This window comes from Neofelis nebulosa, chromosome X (assembly GCF_028018385.1).
Source record: "Neofelis nebulosa isolate mNeoNeb1 chromosome X, mNeoNeb1.pri, whole genome shotgun sequence".
In the NCBI taxonomy this organism is placed as follows: Eukaryota; Metazoa; Chordata; class Mammalia; order Carnivora; family Felidae; genus Neofelis; species Neofelis nebulosa.
This window is the reverse complement of record NC_080800.1, coordinates 26,624,349-26,637,831: the sequence shown is the minus strand read 5'-3', so window position 1 is coordinate 26,637,831 and position 13,483 is coordinate 26,624,349. Positions and strand designations below refer to the sequence as shown.

Sequence of the window (13,483 nt, the reverse complement as noted above, 5' to 3'; positions counted from 1 at the left end):
GTCATTCTGTGTTTGTCTATTTCCTCATAACTAGTTTCAGGTTCTGCATTCCCGACTGGAATAGTATAGCATAGAAACCATATTACTCTGTTTTCTCAGGGTGTCACATCTGGAAGTGCCCACTGTCTGTCTTTCCCTCATTGATGTTAATTTTGACCAGCCAGGCATGACATTGTTTGATTTGTCTACCACATAATTTTTACCCCTTGAAACTAATAAGCGGGTCTTTGGGGGAGATATTTTAAGACCATTCATGCATCCTACTCTTCATCCAAATTTCCTCCAAGATGTAGCATCCCTTGATGATTTTTGCTTGAAGCGGTCTCTAGTGTGTTGTCTGCAAAATGATTTTTTAGGTCTTACCACTCCTTGCGTGTTTACCAGTTGGATTCTACTGTAAACAAAAGCCCTCCCTTCTCCACTTGTGTATGTGTGTACTTAATACTGCTAGCGACTCATGGGTTTCTCTTTTCTAGAGGCCTGTAATTCGTTACTGTCCTTAATTATTTGGGTACTCCGATTGTCACAGGTTTGGCCAATGGGTGCCTCTTCAAGCCGGCTCCCAGGTCCTTATGACAAGCTCCCATCATTTTCTGAGTACTTCCCCACTTTGGCATAACAACACGTTGCAAGTAGAGCTGCAGTTTTATATGAGAGTCCTTTAGATACACAGGCGGCTTCAGTGTAACGTGTTTGGTGCGTCCATGAAGGTAAGCCCAACCTGCTGTGGCAGCATAATGGAGGGTCCTCTAGCGTAGCGTAGGGGAGGAGAGGCCTGGCAGCAGGACTCGGGGGAGGAGGTTGTCCGTAGAAGCCTCCTTAGAAGGAGCACCATCAGTACCAATATGGACAGGATCATTGTGGCTCCGAGAAACCGTGCGTGTGTGTGGTAGGGGGAGGACAATACGAAAAATCTACGGCAGGTGGATGATGATAGTCTAATGCCCGAAGAGAAGGTGGCACAGGATCACGCCCGGCTCGGCTCTGTTGGGACACAGAGTGGAGGGGACGTGCTCAGTGCGGCATCTTGTAAAACCAATACTCTGACCATGTTGTGGAGGGACGAAGGCAAGCTCACAGGTGAGGGCCCAGCCGGAAGTTGCAGCTATGATGCCGATGATCGCAATATTCAGAAATGCCTTGAATAATAGTAACTAATGCCTTCTGACTTATTAATGTTTGACGTAGGAATTTGATGACAGCTCTACCGTTCTTTCCATTTTATAGGTGAAGTTTCCAAGGCATACGAGTTGAGTATATTTCATAGAGACTAACAAATTGCAGAACTGGGGTAGAAACCCTGACCGCTTCATTTCACACTCCAGTTGGTCGTACGAGAATGGGAAGTCAGGGATCGCAGTCGGGTTTCTAGTATCGTTAACTGACTCCATGGTGGTAACATCCATGGACAGAACAGAGAGCATTTGAGGAAGGGTTGTGGTGAGGGTTTCCTTTTTGAACATACTGACAATTATCTTTGGGCGTATCCAGACGGTGCTCTGGAGTAGGCACTTGGCTGTATGCGTCTGGAGTCTCGGAGAGAGCATGATGTTCAAGATCCCAGTTTGGAAATGATCAGCCTTTAAATGTTACTGAAAGCTTACTAGTAGATGTGATCGCTGTTTAAAAGGATGTAGGGGCGTCTGGGTGGCTTAGTCGGTTAAGCGTGTGACTCTTTATCTCTGCTCAGCTCATGATCTCACAGTTCGTGGGTTCGAGCCCCTCTTTGGGCTCTGTGTTGATGGCACGGAGCCTGCTTGGCATTCTGTTTCTCCTTCTCTCTGCCCCTCCCCGGCTTGTGCTCGTGTTCTCTCTCTCTCCCAAAATAAATAAACTTAAAAAAAAAAAAAAAAAAAAAAAAGAATGTAGAATGAAAAGAGGAAGCAGCTTAGGGCAAGAACCTAGGAACCTTAATGGGACAAAAGAGGTGGGAAGAAACCAGGCTAGGATATTGTCACAGAGGCTTAAAAAAAAGCAGCAGCAATCAGTACTGTCACATGCTACAGAGGTCAAGGGTGCATAGGGACCAGAAAGTGTATCCTCTGGATTTAGCATCAGGGAGATGATGGCATGTCAGTGGAACAGTGATAAGAGCTAGATAAAAGCAGACTAAGGAATGAATTGCAGGGAGCAAAAGAGTACAGGGTCGACAGAAAGCCCATCTGGGTACCTGTTGTAATCCCCAACTTGTCAGTATTTCTTCATGTTAATTAGACCTCTTCCATGTGGTGGCTGGGAGTTATTAAAACAGTAACTAATAACTTTTTTTTACCTGTGGCTAGGCAGAGTCTGATACATAGGGGCTTTGTGGCCACTTTGTAGACAAAAAGAGCGTACGTAACTCTTGACAGCCTTGGCTTGGAAGGAAGAAGAGAGCAAGCTAGATGTCCAGTAGAAGCCAACAGATTGCAAGCAAAATGAAATACCCTGCCTGTAATTAACATCAAGTTTGAGATTACAGGATGGTGGTTTTTTGGGTATGTCCTTAGTTATAAACGAGCAAAAGTGATTGAGCAGTTGCCTTAAACATTTTTATTTCTTCATTTGTTTTTCAAAGATTCATTCCCTTCTTTACAAACATTTTCTTTTACTGAAGACTTACCGTGTCATATTAGTTTCAGGTGTACAACAGTGATAGAACAATTATGTACATTAGGAGTGTTTACTACGATAAGCGTAGCTACCATTTGTCATGATACAACGTTACTGCAGTATTACTGACTGTATTTCTTATGCTGCACTTTGTATCCCCGTGGCTTACTTTATTTATTTATTTTTTAAGTTTGTTTATTGTGAGAGAAAGAATGAGAGCGCACATGCATGTGAGCACGGGAGGGGCAGAGAGAGAGGGAGAGAGAATCCCAAGCAGGTCCCCACGCTGTTATCACAGAGTCCACCGTGGGGCTCAGTCCCAGAAACCCTGAGATCGTGACCTGAGCCGAAATGAAGAAGAGTTGGACGCGTAACCCACTGAGCCGCCCAAGCTGCCCTGACTTAGTTATTTTATAACGGGATGTTGGTACCTCTTAATCCCCTTCATGTGTTTGGCCCATCCCCTTCCCCCTCTGGCAGCTACCAGTTTGTTCTGTTGTGTTTCGGAGTCTGTTTCTGTTTTCTTGCTTGCTTATTCATTTGTTTTGGGTTTTTTTAATTCCACACGTAAGTGAAATCATATGGTATAGGTCTTTCTCAGAATGGTTTATTTCACTTAGCATAGTGCCTTCTAGGTCCGTGTTGTTGTAAATGACAAGATTTTACTATTTTTTTTTATGGCTGAGTCATATTCCACTGTGTACATACACCACATGTTCTTTAGCGTTCAGCTGTCAGTGGCCACGTGGGTTGTTTCTGTACCTTGGCTATTGTAGATAATGCTGCACTAAGAATAGGGGTGCGTATAACTTTTCAAATTAGGGTTTTCATTTTCTTCGGGTAAATACCCAGCAGTGGAATCACTGGATTGTATGGTATTTATATTTTGAGTTTTTTGAGGAATCTCCATAGTGTTTTCCAGAGTGGCCGCACCAATTTACATTCTCGTCAGTAGTGTACGAGGGCTTCTTTTTCTCCGCGTCCTTGCCAATACTTATTTGCCTTTTTGATATCAGACATGTGACTAGAGTGAGGTGATAATTCATTCCGATTTTGATCTGCATTTTCCTGAAGACCATTGATGTTGAGCGTCTTTCCACGTGTCGGTTGGCCATTCATATGTCTCTGCAAAAATGCCTATTCGGGTCTTCTGCCCGTGTCTTAATCAGAATGTTTGGGTTTGTTTGTTTGTTTGTTTGTTTGTTTGTTTTGGTGTTGTATGAGTTCTTTATATATTTTAGATATTAGCCCCTTACGAGATACATCGTTGGCAAATATTTTTTTCCCCTTCAGTGGGTTGTCTTTGTTTTGTTGATGGTTTATTTTGCTGTGTACAGGCTTTTTACTTTGATGTGGTCCCCATAGTTCATTTTCTCTTTTGTTTCTCTTGTCTAAGGAGACATATCAAGAAAAGTGTTGCAAAGGCCAAAGTATAAGGCATAACTGCCTATGTTCTCTTTTAGAAGTTTTATACTTTCAGCTCTCACATTGAGGTCTTTAATCTATTTTGAGTTTATTTTTGTATGTGATGTAAGAAAGTGGTCCAGTTTCATTCTTATGCTTGTAGTTCTCCAGTTTTGTTTTTTTAGCACTGTTTATTGAAGAGACTTTTTCCCCATGGTATAGGCTTGTTTCCTTTATCGTAGATTAATCTGTTTCATTGATCTCTGTGTCTGTTTTGTGCCAGTACCATACTGTTTTGATTACTAGACCTTTGTAGTATAGCTTGAAATCTGCGATTGTGATAGCTCCAGCTTTGTTCTTCTTTCTCATGAACCTTTTGTGGTTCCACACAAATTTTAGGATTATTTGTTTAGTTGTGTGAAAAATGCTGTGGGTATTTCTGTATTTATTTTTTTTTATTTTAGAGACAGCACAAGTGAGAAGGGCAGAGAGGGAGAGAATCCCACGAGGCGGGGGAGAGAGAGAGAGAGAAGCGGGTCTCCCTCGAAGCACGGTTCCTGTCTTGACCCGAAGTGGGGCTCGAGCTCACATGAAGTGGGGCACAAGCTCCCATAAACGGTCAGATCGTGACCTGAGCCAAAGTCAGATACTTACGAGTGAGCCAGCCGGGTGCCTTGCTGTGGGTATTTCGATAGAGTTTGCAGTGAGCCTGTAGATTGCTTGGGGTAGTGTGGACATTTTAACAGTATTCATTGTATCACTTCATGAGCATGGTGTTATCTTTCCATTCGTTGGCCTCATCTTCATTTTATTTCATTAATGTCTTACAGTTTTCCGAGTTACAGGTCTTTCATCTCCTTGGTTAAATTTATTTCTGGGTATTTCCTTCTTTTTTGAGGCACTTGTAAACGGGCTTTTCTTTCTCTGCTTTTTTATTAGTATATTAAAGTGCAACAGATTTCTGTATATTTTATATCCTGTAACGTGACTGAATTCATTTATTCTAATAATTTTTTGGTGTCCTGTGTGCGTTTTTTTTTTTTAATTTTGTTTTTTTTAACGTTTATTTATTTTTGAGACAGGGAGAGACAGAGCATGAACGGGGGAGGGTCAGAGAGAGGGAGACACAGAATCGGAAGCAGGCCCCGGGCTCCGAGCCGTCAGCACAGAGCCCGACGCGGGGCTCGAACTCACGGACCGTGAGATCGTGACCTGAGCCGAAGTCAGACGCTCAACCCACTGAGACACCCAGGTGCCCCAGTGTGCATTTTTTCTATATAGCATCATGTCATCTGTGAATAGTGACAGTTTTATTTCTTCCTTACCACTTTGGATGCTTCTTATTTGTACTGTCTAATTGCTGCAACCAGGACTTCCAGTCTGTGTTGAGTAAAAGTGGTGAGAGTGGACATCCTTGTCTTGTTCTTGATCTTAGTGGAAAAACTCTCACTTTTTCACCATTGAGTGTGCTGTTAGCTGTGGGTTTTTCATAGATGGCCTTTATTATGTTGAGTCGTGCTCCCTCTGAGCCCACTTCGTTGAGAGTTTTTATCATGAATGTCTATTGAATTTTGTCATCTATTTTTGTCTGCAGCTATTAGGATGATCATAGACTTTTTTTTTTTTTTTTTAACATTTATTTATTTTTGAGAGAGAGAGAGACAGAGTGCAATCAGGGGAAGGGCAGAGAGAGGGAGACACAGAATCCGAAGCAGGCTCCAGGCTGAGCCGTCAGCACAGAGCCCGACGCGGGGCTCGAACTCACGGACCGTGAGATGATGGCCTGAGCCGAAGTCAGGTGCTTCACCGACTGAGCCACCCAGGCGCCCCATAGGATGATCATATACTTTTTATCTTTCATTCTGGTAATGTGTGTCACGTTCATTTGTTGTTGGATCTTGAACCATCCTCACATCCCTGGAATAGACCCCCATTGATTGTGGTAAATGACTTTTTCAATGTATAGAATTTGGTTTGCTCATATTTTGTTGAGTTCTGTGTCTATATTTATCAGGGATACTGCTCTGTAATTTTCTTTTTTAAAGTTTAATTTAAAAGAGTTTTTTATATTCGTATTTGAACGAGAGAGAGAGGGAGACGTAAGGTGAGCAGAGGAGGGGCAGAGAGAGAGGGAGACAAAGAATCTGAGGCAGGCCCCCGGCTCTGAGCGGTCAGCACAGAGCCCGACGCGGGGCTCGAACCCACAAGCCATGAGATCATGACCTGAGCCAAAGTCAGTTCAACCAACTGAGCCACTCAGGTGCCCCTTAATTTTTTTTTTTTTTAATACAGTCGATTCATTTATTATTTCTGAGAGAGAGAAAGAGAGCACAAGCTGGGAAGGGGCAGAGAGAGAAAGGGAGACACAGAATCCAAAGCGGCTCCAGGCTCTGAGCTCTCAGCACAGAGTCCGACGTGGGGCTCAACCTCGTGAACTGCGAGATCATGACCCGAGCTGAAGTAGGACGCTTAACCGACTGAGCCACCCCAGTGCCCCTTCTTTTCCTTTTTTTCCAAGCTTATTTATTTAGTGTGTGTGTATGTGTGTGTGTGAGAGAGACAGAGAGACAGAGCGAGCGAGAACGCGAGCGAGCGGGACAGGGGCAGAGAGAGAAGGACAGAGAGTAGCTCAAGCAGGCTGTGCACTGTCAGGGCAGAGCCCAATGCCGGGCTCGAACTCAAGAACCGTGAGATCATGACCTGAGCCAAGGTTGGACGCTTCACTGACTGAGCCACCCAGGCACCCCTGTAATTTTATTATAGTGTCTTCATCTGGTTTTGATATCACATTAATGCTTCTTTCATAGAATGAACGTGGAAGTTTTCCTTCTGGTTGTTTGGTTTTTTTTTTTTTTTTTATGCATACTTTGAGGTTAGGTATTAAGTTTTTTGTTTTCAGTTATCTATTTTTTTTTTAATTTTATGTAAGTCCAAGTAGTTAACATATAGGTATTCAGTCTTTATTTATTTATTTATTTTTTTTATTTTTTTAAATTTTTTTTTTTCAACATTTTTTATTTATTTTTGGGACAGAGAGAGACAGAGCACGAACGGGGGAGGGGCAGAGAGAGAGAGGGAGACACAGAATCGGAAACAGGCTCCAGGCTCCGAGCCATCGGCCCAGAGCCTGACGCGGGGCTCGAACTCACGGACCGCGAGATCGTGACCTGGCTGAAGTCGGACGCTTAACCGACTGCGCCACCCAGGCGCCCCAGGTATTCAGTCTTTAAATGTTTGGTAGAATTTACCTGTGGTGGACTTTTGTTTTGGGAGAGTTTTGTGATTATTGATGTAGTTTTGTTACTAGTAATCACTCTGTTCAAATGTTCTATTCTTCCTGATCCATTCTTGGAAGCTTTTTGGTTTGGGGAATTTATCCGTCTCTTCTGGGATGTCCTGTTTCTTGGCATATCATTTATGGTAGTAGTTTCTTACAAGCCTTTGTATTTTTCTGGTGTCTGTTATTTCTCCTCTTTGATTTCTGATTTTATGTACTTGGGTCCTTTTTTGTTTTTTTAAATGAGTCTGGCTAAACGTCTATCGGTTTTGTTTTTTTCTTTTCAAGGAACCAGCTCTTGGTTTTACTGATTCTTATTGAGTTTTAGCCTCTACTTCCTTTATTTCCACTCTGTTTCTTACTGTGTTTACCTTCTAGTAACTCTGGGCTTTGTTCTTATTTTTTCTAGTTCCTTTAGCTGTAGAGATTTTTCTTGTTCGTTGAGGTAGGCCTGTTTCACTATGAACCTCCCTCTTAGAAGAAGTGCTTTTGCTGCGTCACAAGGATTTTGAACTGTCGTGTTTTCATTTTCATGAGTCTCTAGGTATTTTTAAATTTCCTCTTTCATGTCCTTGTTGATGCATTGATTATTAGCATATTATTTTAGCTTCTGTATGGTCATGTTTGTCTAATTTTTGTTGTTGCTGTTGTTACTGATTTCTAGTTCCATATCATTGTCATTAGAAAATATGTTTGAGGGGCGCCCGGGTGGCTTAGTCAGTTGAGCATCTGACTTCGGCTCCCATCATCACCTCACGGTTCATGAGTTCGAGCCCCACGGCGGGCTCTGTGCTAACAGCCCAGAGCCTGCTTGGGATTCTGTGTCTCCCTCTCTCTCTGCCCCTCACTTGCTTGTGCTCTGTCTCTCTCTCTCAAAAAATAAATAAACACTAAAAAATTTTTTAAAAAAGGAAAAGAAAATATGTTGGATATAACTTCAGGCTTCTTAACTTTATTGAGAATTGATTTGTGGCCTAAAATGTGATCTGTCTTAGAGAACGTTCCATGTGCACTTGAGATGAATTATGTATTCTTCTGTTTTGGGATAGAATGTTCCGTATATGTTTGCTCCATCTGGTCTAATGTGTCATGCAAAGCCAGTGTATCTTCATTGATTTTCTGTGTCAGTGATCTATCCATTGATGTAAGCGGGATGTTAAAATGTCCTACCGTTATTGTAGTACTCACAGTTTCTCCCTTTTTGTTTGTTTTGTGTATTTAGGTGCCCTGATGTTGGGTGTATATTTACAATTGTAATAATCTCTTGTTGGATCGATCCCTCTATTATTACACAATGTCCTTCTTTTCCTTTTGTTGCAGTCTTTGTTTTAAAGTCTGTTATGTCCAATAGAAGTATTAGAAGTCTTGCTACCCAAGCTTTTTCTTTTTCTCTTTCTCTCTCTCTCTCATCTGTATGGAATGTTTTCCATCTCTTCACTTTCAGTCTGTATGTGTCTTCTTGTCTGAAGTTAAGTCTCTTATAGGCAGCATAGAGATGGGTGTCAATTTTAATGGATTCAGTCACCTTGTGGCTTTTTTTTTTTTTTTTTTAAACGTTTATTTTTGAGACAGAGAGAGACAGAGCACGAACGGGGGAGGAGCAGAGAGAGAGGGAGACACAGAATCCGAAACAGGCTCCGGGCTCTGAGCTGTCAGCCCAGAGCCTGACGCGGGGCTCGAACTCACGGACCGTGAGATCGTGACCTGAGCCGAAGTCGGACGCTTAACCGACTGAGCCACCCAGGCGCCCCGACCTTGTGGCTTTTGATCGGAATATTTAGACCATTCATACTTAAAGTAGTTATTGATAGGTATGTATTTATTGTCATTTTGTTAATTTTTTTGATTGCTTTTGTTGTTCTCTTGTTTCTTTATTCTCTTGCTCTCTTCCCTTGTGATTGGTAACTTTCTTTAATACTATGCTTGGATTCCTTTCTTTTTAGTTTTTTTTGTGTATCTGTTACAGGTTTTTGTGTTGTGGTTACCAAAAGGTTCATATAGAACAGGAATCCTAAGTATATAGCAGTCTATGTGAAGTTGATGGTTGCTTAAGTTCTGATACTTCCTAAAAGCACTGCATTTTACTTTCCTATCTATCTTTTCTGTACATTTTATATCTTTTTATTTTGTGAATCCCTTAATTTTTTAGATACAAATAATTTAACTCCTGTTAGCTTTTAACCTCCATACTAGCATTGTAAGTCGTTGATGTACTATATGCTTGCCTTTACCCTTGAAAGTTTTTCCTTTCATAATTTTCTTAACTCTGGGTCTTGGCTAAGACCCTTTAACATTTCTTGTAAGGCTGGTTCACTCGTGGTAAGAGAGGTCAAAGTGGTCAACTGCTTTAACTTGTTTGGGAAATTCTGTCTCTCCTTTTATTTTGAGTGATAACCTTGTATTGTAGACTGTTGGTTGTAAGTTTTTTCCTTTCAGCAGTTTGAATATATCTTGTCCCTGTCTTTTGATCTGCAAAGTTTCTGCTGAAAAAATCAGCTGATACCCTCACGGGTTTTTTGTTGTTGTACCTAATTGGTACGTTCATAATTGGTTTCCTCGTGGCTTTTACGATTTTTCTCTGTTTAATCTTTGACATTTTATGTTTTAAAACGTTTTTCGTGTTTATTTTTGAGAGAGAGAGTGTGAGCAGGAGAAGAACAGAGAGAGAGGGAGACACAGAAGCAGGCTCCAGGCTCTGAGCTGTGATCACAGAGCTGGATGTGGGGCTCTAACTCACGGCATGATCGTGACCTGAGCTGAAGTCAGACACTCCACCGACTGAGCCGCCCAGGCACCCCTAATCTTTGACATTTTAATTATTATGTGTTTTGGTATGGACCTTTTTGGGTTTATCTTGTTTGGGGCTCTCTGAGTCCTGGACCCGGATGTCTATTTCCTTCCTTGGGTTAGAGACGTGTTCAGCTATTGTTTCTTTATGTAAGTTTTGTGCCCCTTTCTTTCTTAGCTCCTTCTGAGAATCCCTATAATGCAAATGTTAATATGCTTGATTTTGGGGGCGCCTGGGTGGCGCAGTCGGTTAAGCGTCCGACTTCAGCCAGGTCACGATCTCACGGTCCGTGAGTTCGAGCCCCACGTCAGGCTCTGGGCTGATGGCTCAGAGCCTGGAGCCTGTTTCCGATTCTGTGTCTCCCTCTCTCTCTGTCCCTCCCCCGTTCATGCTCTGTCTCTCTTTGTCCCAAAAAATAAAATAAACGTTGAAAAAAAAAAATTAAAAAAAAAAAATAATAATATGCTTGATTTTGTCACAGAGGTCCCTTAACCCTCTTCATTTTTGAAAATTCCTTTTTTTTTTTTGATCCTCAGTTTTGAATGTTTTCTCTTACCCTGTTTTCTGGATTGCTGATGTCTTCTTCTGCATCCTCTAATCTCCTGTTGATTACCTGTAGTGTATTTTTTGTTTCAGTTCTTCAGTCTTTCAGGTTTTTAAAAATATTTTTCTTGAAGTTCTTAGTTCATCTACTCTCTCAAGTCTGGTGAGCAACTTTATGATCGTTACTTTGAAATTTCTGTCAGGTAGATTGCTTATCTCATTTTGATTTATTTTCTTGAAACTTTGTGTTAATTTTGTTTGTGTATATTCCTCTGCTCCCTTTTTTCTTTGATTTTCTGTGCTTATTTCTTATGAATTAGGTGGAACAGCTCCCTCTGCCGGTCTTGAAGGAGTGGCCCTGTGTAGGTACATCCCCTGTGCAGACTGTGTGCTCCTCGCACGTTTGGCTGGCTGGCTGGCTGGCTGGCTGGAGCGGTAGTGCGCGTGGTCTGTGGGTCCCGCGGCACTCTGCGTCAGGGCTGCCCCTGTGGGCGATGCTGGTGTGGAGGGAGAGGCGTCAGGCTGCTTTGCACTTAGCCCCCTTGGTGAGATGACTGGAGCCGTAGCGGAAAAAGGCCTGGCGTGCCCTGGTGTGCGCCCCACGGGGGCTGCCCTGTTTGGATGGCTGGAGCTGGTATGTGCTTGGGGGCCGGGACCAGCCAAAGTGGCAGCGCAGCGAGAACACCCAGACCTTGCTCTTGGGTGGACTCCCAAGGTGGAGAGGGGAGGTAAACGGTGGAGATCACCAGCATTTCCAACCCCTGGGAGAGTTCCAGTAGTTACCCATTGTTGGGTGGACATTCTGGAGTTAATAAGTGGTTTTTCTTCACTTCTAGTCTAGTTACCTTTTAAACTGCAGCTTATTTTCTGTGCCCCAGGCAGGTGAATCTATGCATCAGTCTATCAGTGATGTCACTACCGCATCCTGTAACATCGGGGTGGAGTTGCCTTTGGTAGCGTGCATCTGTCTCTCTTGCCGTTTTGATTGAGGTTTCCCTAGCCTTTATTGTGCGTAAGGTGTTCAGTCAGCCTTCGGTTCTTGTGGAGGAATGGATCTATATGTAGGTGTAAATGTAGTGTGTCAATGGGAGGAGATGAGTTCAGGGTCTGCCTGTGGTGCTTTGGATCTTGGACCGATCCAAACATTTTTAATTTTTAAAACATTGATTGTAGTTGTCTACATTGCCCCCAAGTAATGCTATAATTTAAAGTTTTGGGGCTTATTTGCAAGAAATAGAAGATTTGGTGTGGAATGACCCTCCCTTATGTGTGTGGTTTAGATACATACCTTATAATCATGGTTTCCATGCCTCTTAGGAAAATGCAAGTGTTTACTTCTTATACTTAAAAATATTTGACTACGTAGTGAGTGAATACAGCAGAAATATTATGAGATTGTATGGTTTATTCTGCATTGTTCCCGTTAAAGAAATGGGAGATATGTACAGTTTACCCTTGAACAACACAGGCTAAATATGGGTCCACTTATATGCAGATTTTTAAAAATTTTTTATTTATTTTTTTTATTTAAAGATTTTAAATAATCTCCACACCCAACATGGGGCTTGAACTCAAAGCCCCGCCATCCAGGAGTTGCATGCTCTACCAACTGAGCCAGCCAGGTGCCCTTGTATGCGGATTTTAAAAAATAAATATAGTCCAGGGGTGCCTGGGTGGCTCAGGGAGTTTAGCGACCGACTTCGGCTCAGGTTATGATCTCACAGTTTGTGGGTTCGGGCCCCGTGTCGTGCTGTCTCCTGACAGCTCAGAGCCTGGAGCCTGCTTCGGATTCCGTGTCTCCCTCTCTCTCTGCCGCTTACCCGCTCTCTCTCTCTCTCTCTCTCTCAAAAGTAAAGAAATGTTAAATTTTTTTAAAAATACAGTACAGTGCTGTAAATGTATTTTTTCTTCCTTGTGATTTTCTTTAAAAAAAATTTTTTTTAGTGTTTATTTATTTTTGAGACAGAGAGAGACAGAGCATGAATGGGGGAGGGTCAGAGAGAGAGGGAGACACAGAATCCGAAACGGGCTCCAGGCTCTGAGCTGTCAGCACAGAGCCCGACGCGGGGCCTGAACTCACTGACCGTGAGATCATGACCTGAGCCGAAGTCAGCCGCTTAACCGACTGAGCCACCCAGGCGCCCCAGTTCCTTGTGATTTTCTTAACATTTTTTTCTTGAATTTACTTTTGTAAGAATACCGTATATAATACATCATTTAACATGCAAAATATGTGTTAATCCACTGTTTACATTATCAGCAAGGTCAGTAGTAGGCTATTAGTAGTTAAGTTATTGGCGAGTCAAAAGTTATATGTGGATTTTCGACTACACAGGGGTTGGTGCCCCTGATCCCCCTGTCATTCAAAGGTCAGCTGTATTAAAAAGTGTACTGGCTTATTGATCCTTGACCGTGCCAGTTAATTTATGATTTCATTATTATTTCGCTCCTTGCCTGTTTACATGAGTGCTTAACTTGAGTAGTGCCAGTGAGATTAGATGTTATTTTTCTACACTCAAATTGTAATCGCAAATCCTTCCATTTTAGCCTTTCTGCTGGTGGCATCAGAAGTAGGTGAAAGCCTACCTAGTTAGGTCTGGCTCATGCTGGGCCACTAGCATCATCTTTAAAAACAAAGGAGTCTACATTTTCATTTTTGCTTGCTAAGTTATTTCCTTTAGACATTGGGTTTCCTTTACTCACACTTGAAATTCAAACCTTTTGGCCTCAAAATACGAGCAGAATGTAAGGCAGACAGGACAAGTATGCTTTGTGGTGTTATCAAGTCCTTGTTTTCAGACATTTGAAATGATTACTCTGCTTTAGAGGAGTGATGTAATAGCCCTTGATAAAACATAAGTGATTATATTTAAGTAGCA

General features: G+C 42.3%; 1 protein-coding gene across 7 annotated transcripts in view; it reads left to right on the top strand.

The window, feature by feature from the left end:
- The window catches only part of TAB3 (TGF-beta activated kinase 1 (MAP3K7) binding protein 3), a 91,955-nt gene that overhangs the window by 47,665 nt on the left and 30,807 nt on the right, over window positions 1–13,483 (top strand). The gene's annotated exons all lie outside the window — the stretch shown is intronic.